This window comes from Poromitra crassiceps (genome assembly GCF_964638095.1).
Source record: "Poromitra crassiceps genome assembly, chromosome: 2".
NCBI classification, from domain to species: Eukaryota; Metazoa; Chordata; class Actinopteri; order Beryciformes; family Melamphaidae; genus Poromitra; species Poromitra crassiceps.
Window position 1 is genome coordinate 87,823,117 of NC_139624.1, and position 24,641 is coordinate 87,847,757.

Consider the following 24,641-nt stretch of genomic DNA (forward strand, 5'->3'; position numbering starts at 1 on the left):
GGAAAGCATAAATAAACTGACCATAAGTATTTCAGTCCAAATCAATAGAAGCTCAAAGCCAAAACTTCTCTTGGGTATTTTTGTGAATGAAAATATTAGTCTGTGTCGTGTTTGCTTTTCAGACATAAGGCTTTCACCAGACTTGTCTAGGATGTATGACATTACATCATGATAAACCTCCAAGTCCAACTGAGCAGAATGACCACGATCTACGAACTGGACATACGACTGTCCATTCTCTAAAGCAGTGGTTCTCAAATGGGGGTCCGCGGACCCCCAGGGGTCCGTGGCACTTTGCCAAGGGGTCCGCGAAAAGTTTTCAAGTTTTTTTTTTTTTTTTTTTTTTTTTTTTAATAAAATGCTACATGTTACTTATTCCTTCTCAAACTACTTCCTACATGGTGCTAGTCTATCAAAATATCTTGGCTGTCATTGATTGTGTTGCATAGTGGTTTTCTGTACTGTTGACAAATTGTGATGTAAGTCGCTTTGGATAAAACAAAAGTGTCTGCTAAATGACGTAATGTAAATGTAATGTAATAAAAAAAAAAAAAAATTTTTTTTTTTGCAAAATCTTCATAGTTCAACGAAAATAGTTTATGCTTTAAATCTAAAATGGTTCATGGATTACATTCTAATAACAAACCTATCAAATTAAAAGTCAAGCACGTTACCGTGGAAACAATTAAGCTTAGCCCAAAATCACAAATCAGAATGAGGGGGTCCCCGGTATATTTTCTATCTTGTAAGGGGTCCTTGGCTGAAAAACATTTGAGAACCTCTGCTCTAAAGTATACTGTTCCACTGTGAGCCTTTGATGCTACTTGCCCCAGAGATTACTTCACTGGATCTCAAACAGTCTCATTCTTAAATTGTGATAATGAGGGCAATACAAAACAAAATTGATCTCATTTTCAATCTCAGTTTGTTTGTAATATCTAGATCTAGTGATATAGGCCCAACGTAGGGCCTGGATGGTGTGGACCCATCACAGCTTTGTACAATATTGTATGAGTATGAGTATGCAATGCAATATGTACACAGGTAGTCAGTATACTGTAGGAGAGGGGTGACATGGGAGAATGGAGGTTGAAGATGAGACAAGCTGCATTCTGCATAAGATGGAGGACCTGGAGGGAGTGTTTCGGGAGTCTGGAAGGACCTGTAGTCCAGATGGGAGGTGACCAGAGAGGAGCTGGGCAGCGGTACTACTCAAACCTGGGCAAAGGACTGGGTTGTGGGCTTTGCATTATAGTCTGTTGTCCAGAGTCACACTAAGATGCTTGCGTGTCTGAGTTTGAGGTGGTGGGCCAACATCCAACTGTAGACCTCAGTGAGACAATCTGAGGAGCACACTTCGATGGATGTGAGAGGAAAGAAACGTAGAGCTCAGTGTCATCCGCATGGAGTGGTATGGCTCATTTCCACCACATATAACAGCACAGTACAGCTCTACTCGACCTGGTCTTACTCGGCTCTACTTGATATAGACTCTGTTTCCATAGCAAGTTTACTCACCTCCGCCCACACCTGGTCGTCATAGCGACCGCAAATCTGCCCTCCGCCCATAGCCGAAGTAGGCTATAACATATAACATTAAAATTAAATCCATACCCAGAACTTTTAAACTGTTTATGAAATACTGGTGCCTCTAAATGACCTACAGTGTACATGGGCAAATGTGACAATCGGCCAGGAGAATGGATATCACTTTGTTGTTAGTCCACCAAATCCACCCTCAATAAAACTGGACCCATCACCCTCACCATTGACGACTCCACCATCACCCCCTCCCCCCTGGCTCGCAACCTTGGTTTCATCCTGGACCCCACCCTGTCCTTCGATCCCCACGCCAGCTCTGATGTTAAAACCTCATATTTCCATCTCCGCAATATCGCTAAAGTCAGACACTGCCTCTCCCCCCCTGCTGCTCAATCCCTCATCCATGCCTTCATCTCCTCCCGCCTCGACTACTGCAACTCCCTCCTCACCGGCATCACCTCCCGTTCCCTCCATAGACTCCAGATGGTCCAAAACTCAGCCGCCCGCCTGCTCACTCACACCCGGTCCCGCGATCACATCACCCCTGTCCTCCACTCTCTCCACTGGCTCCCCGTCAAGCAACGCATCGACTTCAAACTACTCCTCCTCACCTTCAAAGCCCTCCACAGCCTAGCCCCCCCCTACCTGACTGACCTCCTCATCCCCCATCGCCCCTCACGTACACTCCGATCCTCTTCTACTGCCACCCTCACCGTCCCCCCATCCAGACTCAAAACCTTTGGTGACCGTGCTTTCTCCCGTGCCGCAACCCGACTTTGGAACTCCCTCCCCCAGACCGTCCGAGACTCTCCCTCACTCCCCACTTTCAAAACCCGACTTAAAACCTATCTGTTCTCCCAAGCTTACAACCTCCCCTACCCGACCACCTCCTCCAAACCATCACCCTCCGCCCCCCACCTGCCCCTCCCTCCTGTTCTCTTCCTCTCCTCTGCTTCTCCATACAACCTTGCCCTGAACCGCCACTGTTATCTGTACCTGTCCCCTGTATCTGTTGCCTGTTGCCTGTATCTGTTGCCTGTGTCTGCTGCCTGTTGCTTGTTTCTTGTTTTACTGTTAAGCGTCTTTGAGTCTTGAAAAGCGCTATATAAAATAAATGCATTATTATTATTATTATTAGTTAAACTCACATGCAGGGGACGGGGGTTGTGCTACAGGGAGAAGTGAAGCCTCTACCCCGGCGGCCTCTCACCAGGCAAGACCGCGGCTTCACTAAACCCCCCCCTGCGGCCTAGCGGAGCTGACGCTGCACACAACTACAAGGGCTTCCTGAGGAGCGGACTTTTTCTCTCTCAAAACAATTGAAAACCACCGCCATGTTAAAGCTGAGCAAGGAGATCGATTTTATTTCATCAGAGCCGAAGGCAGCGACACAAAAGACTGATGGAAATAACATAACAGAAGAAGGTAAGCCCCATTAAACTGGTATGCAGCATTGACAGTCAGTAGATAGAGTAAACACGATTCTGCCTGACCAATCAGTCGTCTACAGTGTTTTCACGTCACCATATGAACCCGGGTTCACAGCGCTGGAACCTCAACAAAGCAGGGACCAAAACTAGCACGACTCAACCCCGACTCAACCCGGGCTGTCCACGTTTTTGATCGGTGGAATGAGACAAAAAAGCGAGACGAGCTGGGCGGGGCCGCGCTGATACCAGCGGTGGAAATGGGCCAGTAGTAGTTGTGGAATGTGACCTCAAACATGATGCAACAAACAGAAGCAGATGCATGGATTATCTCTTTAAATAGAGTAGAAACAGAGGAGTGAAAATGAGCTATCAGTACCATGACATATTAACAGGATATCAGGGCAATGAGCGTGGCTGTCACTGTGGGAGTGTGAGTGTGTGATGGTGGCTAAATCTGTCAGTTTGGACCATGGGTTTGTGTTCATGAGGCTGCATCAATGCCAGACTGTTGCCAGTAAGAGCCAGCAACCCAATCAGTCAAAGGGGAATCCATCAATCACAATCCCAGCTGTGTCCCGTCCGAACTCCCACCGCTACCATGACCTAACCAATGCAGGGATGCCCAAGGTCGCATGTTTGATAAATTACATATATTATTGTACAATAATGAATTCCCGTCTCCCATTCCCTTTAACACAGTTTGCTCGATGCATGCTGTAGCCAATGCTCTCCATGCGTAATTTGGAGATCTCACAACAACCATCACATCAAATACCTCTCTGATATATCTCTGATTTGATGCAATTCGGGTCCTTTGGTGACTGGAAAATAGAAACGTGTTTGCAACGGGGAAACAGGGACATTTGATTGATAATAATTATGCAAGTAGGCAGCATGTTTGTGGCTCTTTACACGTGATAAAAGTTTTTCAGAGAATAATAGTTGATTGCCTCACTGAATAATCTGCTGTTACCCAATTTTAGCAGCAGAATTTGATGTCCGGCGTCTGTATTTTAATGGGACATCGTGCGTAATGATGTATCCAAAAGGAATTCCCCTGGCCTGCACTGCGCTGCACAGCGTGGACAATAATGGTGCGCTAAGAGCTGTTTAAGAGCTGCTTTTAGGTGCTCTTAAAATTGCGTGCACGCAAAGAATTTGCGGCATGCTGATGATAGCAGAAGGCAAGCATTTTGAGGGGACACGCCTGGTTTGGCATGGGGCACGCCCAAACCTGTGTCTATGCTTGGATCCCGGCGCAAAACTGGATGGCATCGTGGCCAAAGTGCAAAATGACACTTGCGGGAGGCAGACGATAGCATAAGGTACAGGGAAGATAGCATAAGAAGCGCGCAAACCGGTGCGTAAGCGATAGTGCCTGTACGACGATAGGGCCGTATGGGTTTTTGGTTTATTCAAAGGGAAAGTTCCACACTCGGGCAGTGGAGGACAGTTGGATACCTTACACCAGTGGTTATCTAGCTTTTTTGGCTTTCTGAATCCAAGTACCCCTTTCCCGCCAACATTTTGCTTAGTAAACTACAAACAAAAACTCTAGCAGACATGATGCAATGAATGAATGATAAGCCATATTTTGAAGAGTATATCATTACAAAATAAGAAACAGAGTGAAAGAGTTGCAATTAGTGCCTCCTGGGCAGATTTATTTTAATTCATTTATTTTCATGATTCTGATATTTTTCCATTTTGCCCTTTGTCTCAAGTACCCCCTGTGTAGTACCTCCACGTACCCCAGTTTGAGAACCACTGCTTTACACCACCCCTTACACTGTCATCTAACACCAGTCTGTGATGATCAATGCATTCCAGAGGTTATTTGGTGATGAAGTAACTTACTTTTGTTTAACCTCTTTCCACTTAATCTGTCTCATCTACTTCTACTTCAGTTAGTGATTTATTTCCTATACTTCCCAGAATGACTTCTGACAACCACCCACAGAACGGCCATTTCTTTTCTGCTATCAAACTCCATTGTATCTGGTTATTGTCTGTCTATTGTTTGTTTGGCCAGTTATCCTAACCTTGCGAGGCAGCTGGATTTGCGCGAGATCACGATTACACGACAAATCCATCTTTCCACGCTCCAATCTATTGGTTTGAATACGAAGATTCCGAACCACCAGTGATTCGCACCAAACAGTGTCCAGAGGCAGCTACGGGAGGGATTTAGGTGTGACGACAGTGAGAAGACAGATGACAGATGACAGGTGACAGATGGTTCATCCAATCACCTGCGAAGACTTTTTGAAAAGTGCCTGCCCCTTTCAAGGGTTTGCCATGGGAGTTCCCAGATGGTTCTGTGAAAACAAACCATCTGACAGCATCAGGTTACAGTTATCCACGGGAATAAGAAAATACCAAACAGCAAAATGGACCCAGGAATGCAAGGTATATTGCCAATTGCCCCCCCCCCCCCCTCAGTCTGAAAGTGTTTTAAAGGAGAATTTAGTTTTTTTACACCACGGTCCTCATTTCCAGCTTAAAATATGATGTTTTACTCACCCAAATACCTTTGGTTTCATTCGGATCCCCACAGAAGATCTGTCGCACCGAGTACACTTCTCAAACAGGCTATAACGGGAGCATACGGGGCAAGCTCCATGTGCTCTGTAAATAACACTTTTTCTGTCACGCCGCGGTCCATATCCTCATTATATGATACAAAAATACATGTAAGGCTGTTTGTACGCCTCCGGGCTGTTCAGGTCTCATACGGGGTCTGTGAACCGTGAGAGTTACAGCGTCCACATGAACACCACCAATCACCATTTATTCTCGGCCGTGCAGCGGCTTGTTCGTCCTGCTGTCCCTCTCTCTCCTCGTCCGCTCTTCAATTTCGGCCAACTCTTCAAGCATATACTCTGGCTCAAATCGATAAGGGCGGCCATCGTTTCACAAAATCTTCAAGTTGTTGTGAACAAGACAATAATCACGAGGGGAATGTCTCCTGTAACTTCAGAGCAGCCGGTGTGGAAACTCTCGCGAGACTTGAACGGGACGAACGAGATTTGGATTCACAGACCCCGTATGAGGAGACCTGAACAGCCCAGAGGCGTACAAACAGCCTCACGTGTATTTATGTATCATATAATGAGAATATGGACCGCGGCATTACAGAAAAAGTGTTATTTACAGAGCGCATGGAGCTTGCCCCGTTTGCTCCCGTTATAGCCTGTTTGAGGAGTGTACTCGGTGCGACAGATCTTCTGTGGGGATCCAAATGAAACCAAAGGTATTTGGGTGACTAAAACATCATATCTTAAGCTGGAAATGAGGACCGTGGTGTAAAAAACCGAAATTCTCCTTTAAGGTGGATGTTTCCTTTAACTTTAAAATATTACGTTTCAGTTGTAACATATAAAGCCCCAGATTAACAGTCAGCCAGCAATAAGATATTCCCTCACCAGAGGCAGAAAAGGCAGAACACTTGTGGGGTCTACAGGGAGAGGATGTCTGTTCATAAAGTCATATCGAGGCACAGGAAAATGGAAATGTTCCAGCAGAGTGAAATATCACTTGAAGTTTTGCTAATGCGTCACCAAAGAAATGTCTGCACCCAGGAAATTAGTCCGAGGACAAGTTGATCTCATCTTCAAAAATACATGAAGGACCAAAAACTGCTCTGAATCTGATATGTATTTTGAAGGAGTATAACATCCCCCACTCAGGATGTAGGCTGTGCTATTATCAGGCCTTTCATTCAACTTCAGATGTAGGGGGAAAGCGCTCGATATTTGTTGGTGTCTGTTTGTTGCAGTAATTGACAACATTTCAGATTACTGTAAAACCTCAACAGTGTTTCAGCAGTGTATATTTCTTGCAAAACTCTTTAGGCAAACGCCTGAGTGTTATAACTATTTTATTCTTTTACTTTTAAAAATCAATGCTATTTCATTAATCGATATTTGCATCTTTTCCTTTTCCAAATTCTCAAAGCACTACAGTCATTTTAAATAGAACTCATGGATCTCAATTATTAAGCAAAAACAAGTCATCCACGGGCACAAGCCTGTCTTCAGGATTTTGCAGAGCAACAGTGCCGTCGAATCTGAACTCCTATACGCTTTTCGACATTTACAATTGTCACCCCAATAGGATATTGTTTATGTGGCTCTGTCAAAACAGAAGGTTACTGCTGAAGCCTAATTTGATGTCGGTCCTTGCTGGCGAGCTTTTATGTTGTTTCTTTCTTCTGCCAAAAGAAGCGCAGGTCCATGGTGTCTCAGTCTGCTCCAAAGCCCTATTCCAATGATAGGGGCAGGTTCACTAAAGATGAATGAGTTTCACCTTTAATGTTGAGTGGTTGTTGTGATGGAAACAGAGCCTTCTATAATGAATTCCACTTCAAACAAGGATAGTCGGCAGTGAGGGGTTCAGTCATGTGGCTTTTACAAGTGTTAACTCATTACAGGGGCTTAATTGCTCACGGCAGGTCAAACTAACTAATCTCTGTGTAATTTCAGCTCTTAATGACTTTATGCAATGGCTTTGATAGGAACAACAGCCATATGTATTGCCACAATTGTCAAAATACTTCTTACTCACTGAAAACCTATTTTAGGTACAGTAAAGTACCATTTCACTGTCTGAGACTTCGACAGGCAGAAAGAAGTTTAGTAACCGACTACTGGACCGTTTTCGCAGCAGCCATTTTGTGTATCAAGGCAGGGTAAACAGAGGTCTGACCAATAACAATGATGGTTTCCATCTTAGAGCAGGAACATAACGATGCAGGTACTGCCAAATCTGGACTGACTTCATCAGGCTTCTCCCAATCTATCCAACAGTGCAACACAGACAGCATTTTCAGTGGTTCCTGAACTGGTAATAGTGATTAACATGCCATCCAGTGCCAGAGCCCTCATTAATGTTATTGGTTACACCTGTGTTTACCTTGCCTTGAGACACAAAATGGCTGCTGTGAAAAGGACCTATCTTACAACAGACTTAATTCCTCTGCTAACTTCTTCAACTAAGCCTCAAGGCTTGACCAATACCCCTGTATTGGTCAAGCACCATCATTATAGAAGTCTGCGAACTCTCTGAATGGTTTCAAAAACCTTCTGAGAAAATTCTTGTTGAGTAAGCTAGAGTAATATGCTGAATGTTATGTTGGTTCATATCTCCTGTTCTTTTTATTCTTGACTGTTCTGTTTTGTTTATGATGTTATATGTTATTTTTTTTAGATTTTTTTTTTTTTGGAATAACAAACAACATACAATACATTACAATGTGCAGCATACCCCACAACCCTCCCCTGTATTTGCGAAAGTGTTTTCAGTTTTGTCAGTGCTATGTGTATGCTTTTTATATGTATGTATGATACCCTCAGGCAGGTGGGACAAGATAACGAAAAAGGACAAATGAAGTCTTAGACTATTTTCAATAATGAAGACTACTTAACAGCAACGCCGAATCTCGTCATATCACAGTGCACGCCCCCTTTCTTTGAGGTCGTATAACCTATTCATTGTTAGGCTCGCCCCCTTTCTCTGATGCTGTCCCCTCACCCATTCACAGTTTACCACACATGTGGCAATAACCAATCAGCCCAAGGTATTCCTCTCCAGCTGATCCCAATCACCTAATCAGCGTACTATATCAGGGTCCATGTTTACTCTGTTTGCTATGTGCTGTGTATGTGTCATTCTCAGTTGCTGATCATCATCGCTGAAGCAGTTGTTTTGCCCCACCTCCTCCCCTGACACCACCATCGGTCATGACTCCTGATAGAAGAATTCCCTATGGGGGATTTCCTATCCTATTCTTCACTGACGACGCCCTCTCATCATCTCAGGAGAGCGTCATCATATCATGGAGTCATACGCCAAAATTAATATGTTGTCTCATTAAAGCTTGTTATACTTTCTACTAGTCTCTCATTATTGAAACAAGAAAATGCAACGTAAACAAACACGGTAGACAAACAATGCTAGGGTTGCAACCAATGGTTGCAACTACAGATATGTATATATATGTATATATATGTGCATATATACATACATGTACACACACACACATACACACACACGCGTATATCCACATATATATGCATACACATACTACATACATACACACATCTCAAGAAACTCAAAAAGGGGAGAAAAAAACAGTATATGAAGATGATGTTTAACAGTTATCCATAAAAGTCACATAAGGGGTCCATATTTGTATATGTTATTGTTTGTCCTGTTTTTACAAGACCAGGGACCATGTTGGGAATAAGTGTTTACACTTTTACATGTCCCTTGGATGTTGTTCTTTATCCAGAATAAAATCAATCAATCAATCAATCGATCAGCCACACACACAAAAAAGCCCACAAATTACATTTTCAAATATTTGTTTCGATATCGAGGGACTGACTGCTCCCACTGCACCTGCCGTGCCACATAAAGCTTCTTTGTTTGGTCTGAGTTACATTTCCAAGTCTCTATCACGCGCTGCCTTCATCCGCCTTGTTCCTGACAGCTCACAAATCTGACTCTAACTAGTTCTCTGTTGAATGATATTATATAGTCAGGCAGTTTAAGGAAATCCATTCCTCTCAGACATGTGTAATTACTCTCCCCTCTGGCACAAGCGAAGATGGGGGCCATAAACCAAAATAACCAGCAGACTAAATCATTGCAGCCTGCCAGTGAGGGGAGCAGGGAGGAAGGCGACACCCTACGTTATTAGAAAGTGGCACATTTTGACACTTTGTACTGTTGAAGAGATTCTGAAGAAAAGGAGTTAGATAAAGCAGAGTTGTTAGACGTGTTCACGGGAAAGAGTGACCGAGATGTTTCTGGTGTTATTTTATGACACCGAGGTGGTGAGACATCTTGCTGCCAACCGGCCCAGCAAGGCAGAGCGACAGAGCCGTGACAGGCTGGGGCACACAGGCCTCTGTGAGTCACTGATATTGGACAGTGATGACATGCTGTCACTTCACCAGCCGCTCTCTGGGACTCTCTGGGGACTCTATTGACTGACTGCCCCACTGTGCAGAACTGACTGCACGAGCAAGACTGAGTGTGGGTATGACAAGAGAGGGCAAAAGGATATAGTCCGAAAAGTAAGTGAAAGATAAACCTGTTCTCTCCTCAAAATAGGGAACTTTGGAAAGACTAGGCATCTCGATTCCTAGGCTTGCGCGCTGCGCGGGCTCGCTATCGCCCGCCCTGCAGCTCGCATATGTATCGCAGGGTATTGGCATGCGCAGCGCACAATAGAGCAACTTTGCATCATGATGACATCACTCACTGATGACATCACAACTGCTCGAGTGACCAGGCATTGTGACATCATCAGTGACATCACAATTGCTCTATGACATCATCAGTGCCTATGACATCATCATTTATTTCTCTGTTTATCCGGACCAAACATGCACGACTAGGTGTCATGCCTGTAACAGCTAATGACGTTGATTTGATTTGATTTATTAGCATCCCCATTAGCTCATGCAAAGCATGCTACTCTTACTGGAGTCCACATAGAACATTAAACATCCTACATTTACAAACAAGACAATCAGATAAGCATAAATAATAAAACACAAATTAAAGCAAATTAAAAGATATAGTATGAGTTATACATTAACCAGACAGAAAGCTGCTGGTCTGTAATTAAGAATCAACATCAACGTCTGATTTACATGAATGACCAATTTTACAAGAAAAAGAGTGAGTAAATGACCAACTTGACAAGAGCTGTCGTTGCCACAAAGAAGTTACTGGTCTGCATTTAAGAAGTAACGTCTCAGTCTGATTTACATAGATGATCAACCAAAAGAAGCTACTGGTCTGCAGAAGAACAACGTTGTTGTCTGTCTGCTCAGGCAGTGGCTCAGACCGGCGGAGTGATATTTTAGTGACGAGGCCGTGCTCAAATGAATGATTTGAGAATGGCTAGGTGTGCTGTTGTGCTCATTTGAGAACGACCAATCAGATTGCTTGGTCGGAACTACGTGTTGTATAATAGTGATTAACAATGGAAGGACAGGTAAAAACCAGAATGTCACCATCTTTATACTGGCAATTATTATGGCATACAAATCCTAAATATTGAGTGAGATAAAAACAAATCTACATCATCACCGACAGCGCTGAACAATCAATGCTGATGGCAATCAATGAACGGCTTGGGTTGTGCTAAATAGTTTACAGAAATAATCAGTGTTGGGAACAATACTGTAATTCCACTACTTTTTGTGGTAACTAGTAATCTAATAGATTTTTGAGAGAAGTAACTGGTAAATGTAACTAATTAGTATTTTTCAGTAACTTGCCCAACACTGCATATCTGTTGCTCTATTGTTCCACTATTTACTTTTCATCATAGTGATAATGGCTACAATTTGACAGTTGTCTTGTCCCACACTGTGCCACAGCAACACTGAAATCATGTGTGCATTAATAAGAGAATTGAGGCAAAAAAATAAAAGAAAGTAACTAATTATTTGTGAAGTAATTCAATAACATTTTGAGAGAAGTAACTGTAACTAATTTCAGTAACTTGCCCAACACCGGAAATAATTAAATCAATCAATCACAAGGGGAGTTTGGCCAAAGCCAGGCTTGCATCAATTAATATCAACTAATCAAGTTTATTTGCATTCTAAAAAGCTCGCCAATTATAAATGTGTGAATATGTGTGTACTGTGCACTGATCTTACATACATACTAATTAGAGGAACAACTTGAACAACTGTATACATAATTCAACCAATTTTGCATGTTCAGTGCAGATCAACACTCCAATGTTCTTAATTTCACTATTGTAACGTGTCCTACTACTGAAGCACACACACACACACACGTGTGGGAGCGCACGCGCACGTACACACACACGTACACACACACTCACACAAAAGCCAGTTTGACCTAGACATTGGTACAGCGGTGACTCTTGTCTGATTTTGAAACAAACAGGCAACAGGTTCAGCGTCTCGGTGAGACGTCTTCATTTGGTATTCAGCTCCTGTTTGCTGATCTGACGTCCCAAGGAGGATTAATTACATGCCATCACTTTGGAGAGCTTATTATTCCTTTGAGGTGGAGATTCATGCAGCCAATGGCAACTCTTAGGGGTGCTAGTGAGGGTTCGGGGCCAGGTAAAAGAAAACCAGTTTCATGTGTTGCATGCAAGTACACACACACACACACGCACACGCATGCACGCACGCACGCACGCACACACACACGCACCAAACTGACGCTTGCCTTGCTTTAACACAAAATGCATTGGTTTAACACAAAAGACATTCAATGACCACAGCTTTCAAAATTCTTGAATTCTTTTCTCACTCCTATAAGTCAACCACCAGAAAACCACCAGAAAAACCATGTGTAGCCTATACAGCCCATTTTGAAAATGCTTAATATACTCTTTTCAAAAATTTAATTTACAGTAGCTTATTTTCTAAACTTAACATGCATTCAAGTGAACAGCAATTTGCCAATCCCATTACATTGAAATAAAATTATAATAAAATATAATAAAAATAAAATAAAATATATATATGGAGACAAATGGTGAATTTTATTTTGATTGAAATTATGTAAATGAGACCAACCACAGGTGATTCCCATCTCAGTCGCATCTCATGTTTGTGTGTTCAAATGTTTATGTTGTTATTGTGGTTTTATTATATTTTTATTATTGGTTTTATTGTGTGATGAGGGTCAACGTCCCTATCTGTCTCTGTTCCCTACTGTATTAAGATATTATAGTTTTGACTTCTATAACTCGGCTTATTGGCATGCCAACAATAGCCATTTTGTCACTTGTAGATATGTTGTTATTATAGAACAAAACTCTCCATATGTTCTCAAAGGACTTTTATTAACACATTGAGTGCCAGCCGTTTTTTCAATGCTGTAGGTAAGTTGTGCCAGTTTTTTTTTTTGAGGATTCTGGCTCATTTTACAAGAGCCGAGGATTCTTTTCTGTTAAGACTTCGTGAACACCAATAATCTAAAAAGAACTAATAGAATGTGTGCTTTCTCTGTCTAAAAGAGTTAGTTTGCAGAGTTAGTAGTTATGTAGATATTAGCCGTTGAGTACAGCATGGTTTCAGAGATTTTCAGAGTTTAGAGATAAATGGATTTTTAGAACCACCTCACGTGCCTGTGATTATGGGTGCCCTTGGGCAAGTCTGTATACTGTATTGTGTGTGTGTGTGTGTGTGTGTGTGTGTGTGTGTGTGTGTGTGTGTGTGTGTGTGTGTGTGTGTGTGTCTCCAAACTCCTCCCTCCGTCTGTGCTGCGGAGGGAGGAGGCTCCGCGGCCGCTCTCGGGCAGTCTGGACTGTAAAACTGGCTCGTTCGTTTCTTGAGGTGTCGGCTGAGAGCTTTGAAGAAGCTTTTGCGATTCTGGTCTTATTTATGCGCAAAGGTACTCGAGTGTGTGTGTGTGCGCGCGCGCGCGCGCGCGTGTGTGTGTGTGTGTGTGTGTGTGTGTGTGTGTGAAATCGAAAGAGTTTTCGCCCAGCTATTTCCTTGAAAATTAGAATGGCTTTCTCCAGCGGACCCGTGGCTGTGGCTTTCTCTCTGTCTGGAGAGAACTGTCGCCACTTAGTGGTCGGTAAAATAGATTATACACATTCTCTTCCTCCAATAGTGGTATAGAAGACGTAAAAGGGGTTGATTGATGTCCCACCGTCAAAAAAAATAAATGTTTATGTAAGACGAGATATCTCGTCTTTGGCACTCAACGGTTGGATTATGTAAGACGAGATATCTCGTCCTTGGCACTCAACGTGTTAAGAGCCAGGTCAGTTAAACATTCCATCCCCTTGCCTACCCCCACACACGCACGGTGTACGCACGCACGCACGCACACACACGCACACACACACACACGCACACGCGCACACGCACACACACACACACACACACACACACACACACACACACACACACACACACACACACACACACACACACACACACATACATTACAGGCCTATGCATACAGTTTTATTTATGTACTAAGCTGACTGTAGTGCATTTATTTTCACTCACCTCTTCATATTCCCCCTTAAGTCTCAGGAGACTTGGGCTTTACTGTTCTGGCAGTCTTGTCCTGTTAATAGCTGTTCATTAAAATGCAATTGCTATGTTTTGATGTGTTTTTGTTTTCCGCATCTAACGAGCACAATTAAAATGTATTCAGTGAATCAATGCCATTGTCTCCATGGACCTTTAAAGGGTTTTGGCCAAAAATACTTAGTGTCAGATTTCCATTGTATATTAATTTACTACCCCAAACCCCCCCCCCCCCCCCCCCCCCCCCCCCCCCCCCCTCTGGTCTGGTCTGGTCTCTAATGAGGATTGTCTAGGTGAGGAGGAGGAGAGAGGAGAGGAGGTGCAGGTGGCAGCTCTCTAATTATGTCCCCAGTGGACAACTACATTACCCAAGTATCCCAGGCCTCTGACAGGTGGGGGGGGATAGGAGTTGGCCCATCACTGAGATGAATGACAACCTTAATGAAGCATTTCCTCAGTTAATCCATCAGGGAAGGGAGTAAGCCACAGTTTTTCCACTGCTAATTACAGTAACACCTCACATTATGGTCTGATCTGGATGATGCACTGTTCTTAACCAGTGGAATTTAAATGGTGGGGAAGATGTGCAAGCATGCAAGCCCTCCTTACTTTGCCCTTGTTTTTTGTCTCATACTACATGGAAGTTAATGATAGTTAGGCCTCAACTATTTCTCTAACCACGCCTCTAACCACACCTCAATTACCTGGCAGGTTACATACTGTATACCTGGTGAACCTGTCCTGCCCTGTTTGTCTCAGATCGTCTCAGTTCTCTCAACCCACCCTTCCCTTCATCCCTACCCTCACCCCTTCATCCCTCATCCCTACCCTCATCCCTTCATCCCCTCATCCCTACCCTCATCCCTTCATCCCCTCATCCCTCATCCCTACCCTCATCCCTACCCTCATCCCTTCATCCCCTCATCCCTCATCCCTCATCCCTACCCTCAACCTCCTAACATCCTCATTCCTTCCTGTCAAATCCGGTGCATGTCTCTCTCATGTCTCATTCCCAGGATCTGTCTGGTGGGGTCTGAAATCAGCTCGGACGTAAACACGCCTGAGAAGCAATCTGCTCGGGCAGCACATGCCGAGACGGAACCCCCCACGCTGAGTCTCCCTCTGCCCGGTCTTCAGTTCCTCCACCCAGACCAGACAGATGTCAACGGACGGCATCTCCATGCACCCTCACCTGCACCTCAACACATACACATTTCAATCTTCAACACAAACACATTTCAATCTTCATTAAACTTCTAAACGATTTATTGTTGTGGCGTGGTCCTTGCTAGTGAACATGTGTGCTGTGTGTGTATGTGTGTGTCTCATACTACCTGTGCCTATTGATTTGAACTGAGAGGCTAATTAAGATGCTTCAGTGTTCTTTTTCAATGCCAGCTCTAGTCGATCTTCCTCCACTGTTCTGGCCATGATGGTACTCTTACCGTGCGTTCACACACCAAGGTGAAAAAAAGCTTTATTTTCCAAAGTTGAAAAATGTGAACTCGACCGAATGGGCGATGAGATGAAAATCACGGTATTCACGTCGCGAAAATGCGTGTCACTCGTCTCATTCGAGCCACCCGTGGCGAAATCACATACTTGCGTTTGCATTGACTTTGTATGTAATCTCGTCGCATGAATTTGCGAAAATGGCCACGGTGTGTGAACGCCCAGTCAGATTGCATCTCCTTTTCATTCGCTCATCCCTCGACTCTCTATGTTGCATGAACAGTATTGTCATTTTGAAATGGTCAGGGGAGCAGGGAGGGTGGGGGAGTGGATCTTTATTGGCAGTCATTTGTGTGGAGCATCTGTTCCCCGTCTCTTGGGGACGTTGGGTTAGCCCATCACTCTCCAATACCACCACCAGCTCCCCCCCTCCACTCCTTTACACCCAGGGAGAGGATAATGAGAACAGGGAGAGGGTGCACCGTGCAGCATGTGTGTCTGAGCTCCCACCTCGCCTCGTCCCATCCCGTCGCCTCCCCCCTGTCACGTGACTTAGGGCCTCAGCTGGTTGCATGTGATCAGAGGAACTAAGAAGCGTTCTTCAAAGGCAGATGGGCCGCTTGACATAATGTCCTGCTGCTGATGGCCGTGGCTGTTGACCAAACAGAGGCCTGTCTGATGTCTACAGCTGAAATCCCTTTTGGGTCCGTCCCCTCAATATGCATGCATAGAAACACTTGGATGATGTGTTCTTTTGCAACTGTTTTCACACACAAGCTCTGAAGTCCCAAAGCAAATCTTCTCCATCAACCTTTAGCTATTATAATTAAAGATGGTCATGGTGCAGATTATAGATTGACAGCCAAGGTAAACAATTTGCTAAGAGTAAACTCTATACTTGCATAATGGGGCACCCACTTATGTTTCTTGGATACATCCCTTTTATTAATGGTTAATGCAGACAGGCCAAAATACAGCTTGAAAACATTAAAATCAGTGAACCTGCCAGATGATATAGTCCTACTAACATGTTATTTTTGTCCTCATAATTATCTGCAATTAATTAGACTCTAATTTATCTAATTATTAGAGCATGATGTCATCCTGTAAATGGGATAATTTTTGCTCTCTAATAGAGAATCAATCAATTGTTCCTCCCATGAGAGCAGCTTGGACAAGCCTCCCAGTAAAAACTGTCTGTCTGATGACCATGAGAGCAGCTTGGACAAGCCTCCCAGTAAACACTGTCTGTCTGATGACCATGAGAGCAGCTTGGTCAAACCTCCCAGTAAACACAGTCTGTCTGATGACCATGAGAGCAGCTTGGACAAGCCTCCCAGTAAACACTGTCTGTCTGATGACCATGAGAGCAGCTTGGACAAACCTCCCAGTAAACACTGTCTGTCTGATGACCATGAGAGCAGCTTGGACAAACCTCCCAGTAAACACTGTCTGTCTGATGACCATGAGAGCAGCTTGGACAAACCTCCCAGTAAGCACTGTCTGTCTGATGACCATGAGAGCAGCCTGGACAAGCCTCCCAGTAAGCACTGTCTGTCTGATGACCATGAGAGCAGCTTGGTCAAACCTCCCAGTAAAAGATGTCAGTCTGATGACCATGAGAGCAGCTTGGACAAACCTCCCAGTAAACACAGTCTGTCTGATGACCATGAGAGCAGCCTGGACAAACCTCCCAGTAAGCACTGTCTGTCTGATGACCATGAGAGCAGCTTGGTCAAACCTCCCAGTAAAAGATGTCAGTCTGATGACCATGAGAGCAGCTTGGACAAACCTCCCAGTAAGCACTGTCTGTCTGATGACCATGAGAGCAGCCTGGACAAGCCTCCCAGTAAAAGATGTCAGTCTGATGACCATGAGAGCAGCTTGGACAAACCTCCCAGTAAACACAGTCTGTCTGATGACCATGAGAGCAGCTTGGACAAACCTCCCAGTAAGCACTGTCTGTCTGATGACCATGAGAGCAGCTTGGACAAGCCTCCCAGTAAAAGATGTCTGTCTGATGACCATGAGAGCAGCCTGGACAAGCCTCCCAGTAAACACAGTCTGTCTGATGACTAAGAGTCTCACAGTGATTTGTGTCCTGTCCCTACTGGATGACGTCTTTCATTACCTCTCTGTACCTGTTGGCCCGCAGAGCTCTGACAAATGTGTATTCTTCATTCAAAGTTATTTTGAGCATTAAGTCATTCATTTCAGCTTATTAATTAAAAAGGAACACTTTGCAACAGCTCTCTCTGTCTGGCAGAGCCTGTGGTGATGTAGCCAGAGGCAGCGATGAAAATGGGCCGAGTTGCCACACATGGGGTTGCTCACGACTGAACAGTGCGACCAGATGTTCCACTGACCGTCTCCCACTCTCACAGTCTAACAGATTACTGACAGCTCTGCCATCACACTCTGCTGGTCAGAAGATGCAGAGAAGCATGCAGGGACTCACACACTCTCTCTCACATACACACACACACACACACACACACACACACACACACACACACACACACACACACACACACACACACACACACACACACACACACACACACACACACACACACACACACACACACACACACACACACACACACACAGGCACATACTCTTTATGGGATGCTGGACAAAGAGGCAGGGCACTCTCTCTCTCTCGTAGCCTGTAAATGAATTTTCCTTGACCCCGCCTGCTGAATGCAATCTGCTGAGATTTCCATGTGTGAATGAATAATATGCAAATTGTTAACAGCTTGTCTGGTGTTTTCCCAAATGCTTTGGAAACTGCTGTTAATTAAGCCTCTGTTAAAAAAGAGTTGCCTGGATGCCTCTGTGATAATTACAGACTTATCTCCAGTCTCCCTTTTTATTACTGTAGTAAGATTGTGGAAAAAATGGTCTTCAAACCAGCTTAAAGGAGGACTTACCCCCTAGATATGTATCAGAACAGTGATTTGAAAATACCTATGGAAAAAACCAAGAAATGACATATGCTCTTGTCTATACTAAACTCTTTGGCTGTGTTCAAGTCAAGATTTTTTTTCGGAAATCGACGCCATTACAGTTTGCCTACCGCCTCAAAAAAAATTTATTTGAGAGGGGCAATATCTTTATAAATATCAACAACTAGCCAACGCTGGTAGCCTGTATGGAAACAGCGTTGCTCAAAATGGTTGAAAGTTATATCAATTTGGCCATTCAGTGGCGAACTAGAAATTAAATTATTTTTGTCCCATATGTGTGTGCGTGGCGGCTGTATTTATCGATAAGAGCAAAGTGAAGTGAGGCTCGTTACCGCAGCACACCGCACAATAGGACAAACCCCCCGCTCTAATGCGAGATTTCTCCACATAATTCCCTCGTCTAACTAGAGATAAACCGCGCAATGAAATCCGTTTTTAATTTGCGTTTTGGGGCTTTTCGTGATTCTTGTTAAAAGTTACAGCACCTCTGATTTTTCCTCTCAGGGCGCAGGAGGCAGCGCAGGGCAGAGCTCTTCTCCTCGTCAGCCCATTCAGTCTGTCTAAACTCAATACCGATATAATCTCAGTAGGAGGGATGCAGGGAAATATATGATAGTAGCCGATGTGTTTAGAGAAGCTTTGTCATGTTGTCACGTCGTCGTATAGCGTTATATTTTACATGTGCGCTAAACCGCAACGAGATTTGTTTGCGAAAATGTCAGACTGTTCCCATGCAAATCCCCCCGAGGAGCACACACACACAGACAGAGAGAGTGTGTGTGTCCCCAGTCGCCAGTCGCTCTGCTCTGCTGACTTCATTTCCTGAAAAGTTGGCGTTGCTTGTACACAGTGACGATATTATAGTAGCCGATGTGTTTAGACCAGCTTTGTCACGTTGTCACGTCGTAGTATAGCGTTATATTTTACATGTGCACTAAACTGCGACGATGTTTGCGGAAATGTCAGACTGTTCCCATGCAAAAGCCCCCGCCTCTCATGACTGAGAGGCTCAGCACTGCTGCGTACTACTGCTGCTGCTGCGCGCGCCCCCGCGGGTGCATGAGAGCAGACTCTCTCCTGGCCGGGAGAAAGTGCTTCCAAGTCGGACTGATAATATAAACATCATCATTCGAGCTTATCCAGGTAAGATATTAATAAAGTAATGACACATTCAGCGGGAAACTAACTATAATTAAGACATGTGCCAACTTCGACGACGTTTGGTTCAGTATTTTAAGAGCAAACTTCCTGAAAAGTTGCTGTTTTGGAGATGTATAAAAGGTTGGGAATGATTTTACAGCAACACAATGTCATGTCCTTCCTTTTATGATTATAGTGGCGTTTATTGATAGTATTGTGTTACATAGGAGTTTGTAGGAAAATAACAGGCGATTGTAATAAATTAACAGGTCAAGTGACATCATGGGAATAGGCTTGGAGTTCTGAGGAGCCGAAAGGGTACAGGGGAGTAATTATCTTGAAATCCCATAGTCTTTGGGGACAACCTGACGTCAGGTTGTACCAAATCTCCCATTCATTTGAGAAAAAAAAAGCAGTGTTCCACCCTTAGAGGGCGCTTATGCCAGGTATGCTGCTGAAAAATGATACAAATGGTAAAATGGCAACAGTTTGGTGTCAAATGTGGAAATTCTGACCAGAATTCTTCACACATCACCCCCAAAGTCATATATCGCCGCTGTCGTTCCAGGACCTCGAATTTCCAAAACAGAAACTTTTCAGGAAGTAAAAAAAACCTGTTTGCTCTTATACTACTGAACCAAATGTCGTCCAAGTTGGCACATGTCTTAATTATAGTTAGTTTCCCGCTGAATGTGTCATTACTTTATAAATATCTTACCTGGATAAGCTCAAATGATGTTGTTTATATTATCAGTCCGACTTGGAAGCGCTTTCTCACGGCCAGTCAAGCGGGAGAGAGTCGCATACTCATGCACGAGCCCCCAAGCTCCAGGCCGCGGGGGCGCGCGCAGGAGCAGCAGCATTGCCCCTCGCCTCTCATGTCCGAGGCAGGGGCTGAGGTTGGGGTGAGAAATAGTCTGACATAACGTAACGTTAACGTTACTTTATTCTCGTCAGAAAGCACTCCGATTTGCATGTTAAAACAAGTTTGCAGCCTAGGAATAACTGGAAAACATTTGATTGATATATTAACATCAGAGGAAGCCAGGATTAGTCAAAACGATATGAGAAATACACAGCGGGTCTGCCGTGTGTCTTTTCCGGGTTTATTGTCCTGCGTGGGGGGGTACACACGGAGGTAGGGGGGGAATTTCGAGGTTTGACTGACAGATTGAGGGCGAATGGCGTTACGAGATTTACTCACAAGCTCGTTTTAATGCTTTTCCATTGGTTGCATTTGTTAAAAACCACACAGAGACGTGAAGGGTGACCAATGGCATTGATTCATGACAAAAAATAAAAAAGTGAAAAAGGCACATTCGAGGTCCTGGAACGACAGCGACGATATATTGGTTAAAAGCTGAAAAAAAGTGTTTTGGAGGTAAGTTCTCCTTTAACTATTTTAATTTCAAATGCTGACTTTGACCATTTCCAATCTGGATTTACACCTCATCATAGTACTGAGACAGCACTGATTAGAGTTGTGAAAGAACTTTGGATAAACACAGATTTAGGCAAGCTTTATATCTTTGTACTTCTGGATCTTAATGCTGCATTTGACACTGACATAATATTATTAGATAGACTAGAAAATTGGGTTGGACTCTCTAGCCCGGTCTTAAATTGGTTCAGTACCTGCAGTCAAGGCAGGAACTAGTCTGAAAGGGTCAGTATGACGTGGAGTTCCACAAGGCTAGATCCTTGGGCCTATTTTATTCAACAACTACATGCTTCCACAAGGATACAGAAAAATAGCATTCATAACCACAATTATGCAGATGACACTCAGCTCTATTCAATCTATTGAGGAAATTGATGACTGGATGTGGCTTTCTAAGACAAAACTGAGGTGATTGTCATTGGCAGAGGCAGACAATTAGGGCTCACCTTAGTCTGACTTGACGGAAGCAGGCTGTGATGATAAGCTCTGCCATTGGGCCGACCATTTCAGTCGGCAGCGGAAGAACATCCATTTCCACTCCCTGCCAGCTCTGCCATTGGCTCAGACCGGCTCTGACTGAGACCATTTCTGGATTTCCATTGTTTCTGTGAAACAACAACAACGCTAGCTCATTGCTGCACGCTGAAAATGGCAAGTTTTGATGAAGATTTGGATTGTGCAATAAAGCAGGCCTGCTTGGTACTTTCGGTGGATGCTTGTATACAAGCAAATACAATACAAATGGTTGAGCACAGCAAAAGAATCTTCAAGGCAAGTGCGGGACCAAAAAGGTGATGGCATAAGAGAGTGTGCACACTGTAGCAGTGTGAAAGAGCTGTAAATTTGTTTTGTACTAGTGTGAGAGCTGCTCGGGGTTAACTCATTTACACTCATTCATTTTTCACGTCTGACTCTCCCTCTTTCTCACACTCACATATGCACACGCCTACGCCTACGCCTACGCACACACACACACACACACACACACACACACACACACACACACACACACACACACACACACACACACAAACACACAGAGCGTGGGCTGTAAGCAAGCCCGGAGGTCACAGGGCCAGGAGAGAGATGGAAGGAATGGAAGGGTGAAGGTTTGAGTCACTCCTCACCCGAGCCTCCCTGCGTCTGTCCCGCTGCGTCTACCTGCCTGATGGGGACACCTGGCAGTTTGATGTGTGTGACAGCAGCATGCAACACCACACCCCGCCACTCTGATCTGTGTCTCATCATGGACCGACCGCCGCTCCCGCCCACTGACCTGCATCCTGTCACCTGCACGGGGAGAGAGAGGTCAAGCCAGGTAACATCACAGCTCACGACGTGGGTTACTCACGATTATTTCACTTCCCAAACCAATCCAAACACCCCACGCCTTTCTCTCAGGGAGCATTCCAAATCCAACCCTGTACACAGAGCCGGATGCACAATGGGACAAAAATGGGACGTTTGAGGTGGGACAGACTGTAATGCAGGGAGAGACTGTTCAAAGGTGGTAAACAAACAGAGAAAGGCAGTGAAGAACATTGTAGCTGGTGAAGCAATCCACAGTGAGTTTTGTGGATCTTAAACCCACAAATTCTGAATTCTTCAAAATAAATGAAATTCAACCACCGGGATACAACCATGATGTCGTAGGAAAAGGAAACAGTGTTTTTGAGGGTGAACAGCAGAAATCCATCACTGTACCATGATGCCACTCATGTCACTTTGACTTTGAAGTTGCTGCAGGTGAAGCAACTACTACAAATATTACATTTTCCAGTAAGTCAAGGTAATGGGATTTTACTATAAAAAATTTTAATGTAAATTTGATACTTTTTTATTTTATTGTTCAAGAGGAACTAAACCCCAAATCCAAATATTTGGTGAAGCCTGACACCTAATGGTGAAAAGTGCGGTACTGAACTGGCCATCTGCTATTGGCTGGTCTTTGTTGGCAGGTGGTGTTGTTGTACTCTATAGAAGGTGATGTCACCACCTGTTGTACTCTATAGAAGGTGATGTCACCACCTGTTGTAATCTATAGAAGGTGATGTCACCACCTGTTGTAATCTATAGAAGGTGATGTCACCGCCTGTTGTAATCTATAGAAGGTGATGTCACCGCCTATTGAACTCTATAGAAGGTGATGTCACCGCCTGTTGTACTCTATAGACGGTGATGTCACCACCTGTTGTACTCTATAGAAGGTGATGTCACCACCTGTTGTACTCTATAGAAGATGATGTCACCACCTATTGTACTCTATAGAAGGTGATGTCACCACCTGTTGTACTCTATAGAAGGTGATGTCACCACCTGTTGTACTCTATAGACGATGATGTCACCACCTGTTGTACTCTATAGAAGGGGATGTCACCACCTGTTGTTGCTAATCATTTATAACTCCAGACTGCTGTGATTTGGTACGCTCATGTCTTCATAATCATTTATATTCCAGTCTGCTGTGATTTGGTACGATCATGTCTTCATAATCATTTATAACTCCAGACTGCTGTGATTTGGTACGATCATGTCTTCATAATCATTTATAACTCCAGACTGCTGTGATTTGGTACGCTCATGTCTTCATAATCATTTATATTCCAGTCTGCTGTGATTTGGTACTATCATGTCTTCATAATCATTTATAACTCCAGACTGCTGTGATTTGGTACGATCATGTCTTCATAATCATTTATAACTCCAGACTGCTGTGATTTGGTACGATCATGTCTTCATAATCATTTATAACTCCAGACTGCTGTGATTTGGTACGATCATGTCTTCATAATCATTTATAACTCCAGACTGCTGTGATTTGGTACGATCATGTCTTCATAATCATTTATAACTCCAGACTGCTGTGATTTGGTACGATCATGTCTTCATAATCATTCATAATTCCAGACTGCTGTGATTTGGTACGATCATGTCTTCATAATCATTTATAATTTCAGACTGCTGTGATTTGGTACTATCATGTCTTCATAATCATTCATAACTCCAGTCTGCTGTAATTTGGTACTATCATGTCTTCATAATCATTCATAACTCCAGTCTGCTGTGATTTGGTGTGATCATGTCTTCATAATCATTCATAATTCCAGACTGCTGTGATTTGCTACAATCATGTCTTCATAATCATTTATAATTTCAGACTGCTGTGATTTGCGATCATGTCTAATAAGAGTTAATAGCACTGTGGTGTTAATCAAGGAGGTGCTCATCCTGCTCATCTCCTTTTGAATGTATTGGTGTGTGTGTGTGTGTGTGTGTGTGTGTGTGTGTAGCTAGACAGAGAGTGAGGTGTATTATAGTTATGATAAAAAAACCTTCACAGCCATAGGGGGCAGGTGGATGACAGTGAAGTGACACCAGATAAGATGGGTTCATCTAGCAGGCGAGACCATGATATCACAGATCTCCCCGAAGAAATGGCATGAGAGATTGAATTCACAGTGCCTTCTCATACATAGGAGCTATCAGAGTGATGCCAAGTGAGACACTTCAGAAAACTACAATCTGAACAGTGAGAGTATTAAATAGAGGTATGGTGCTATGCTGTTACATAGCATCAAATGAGTTTGACCACCTACACTTTGGAGATCTC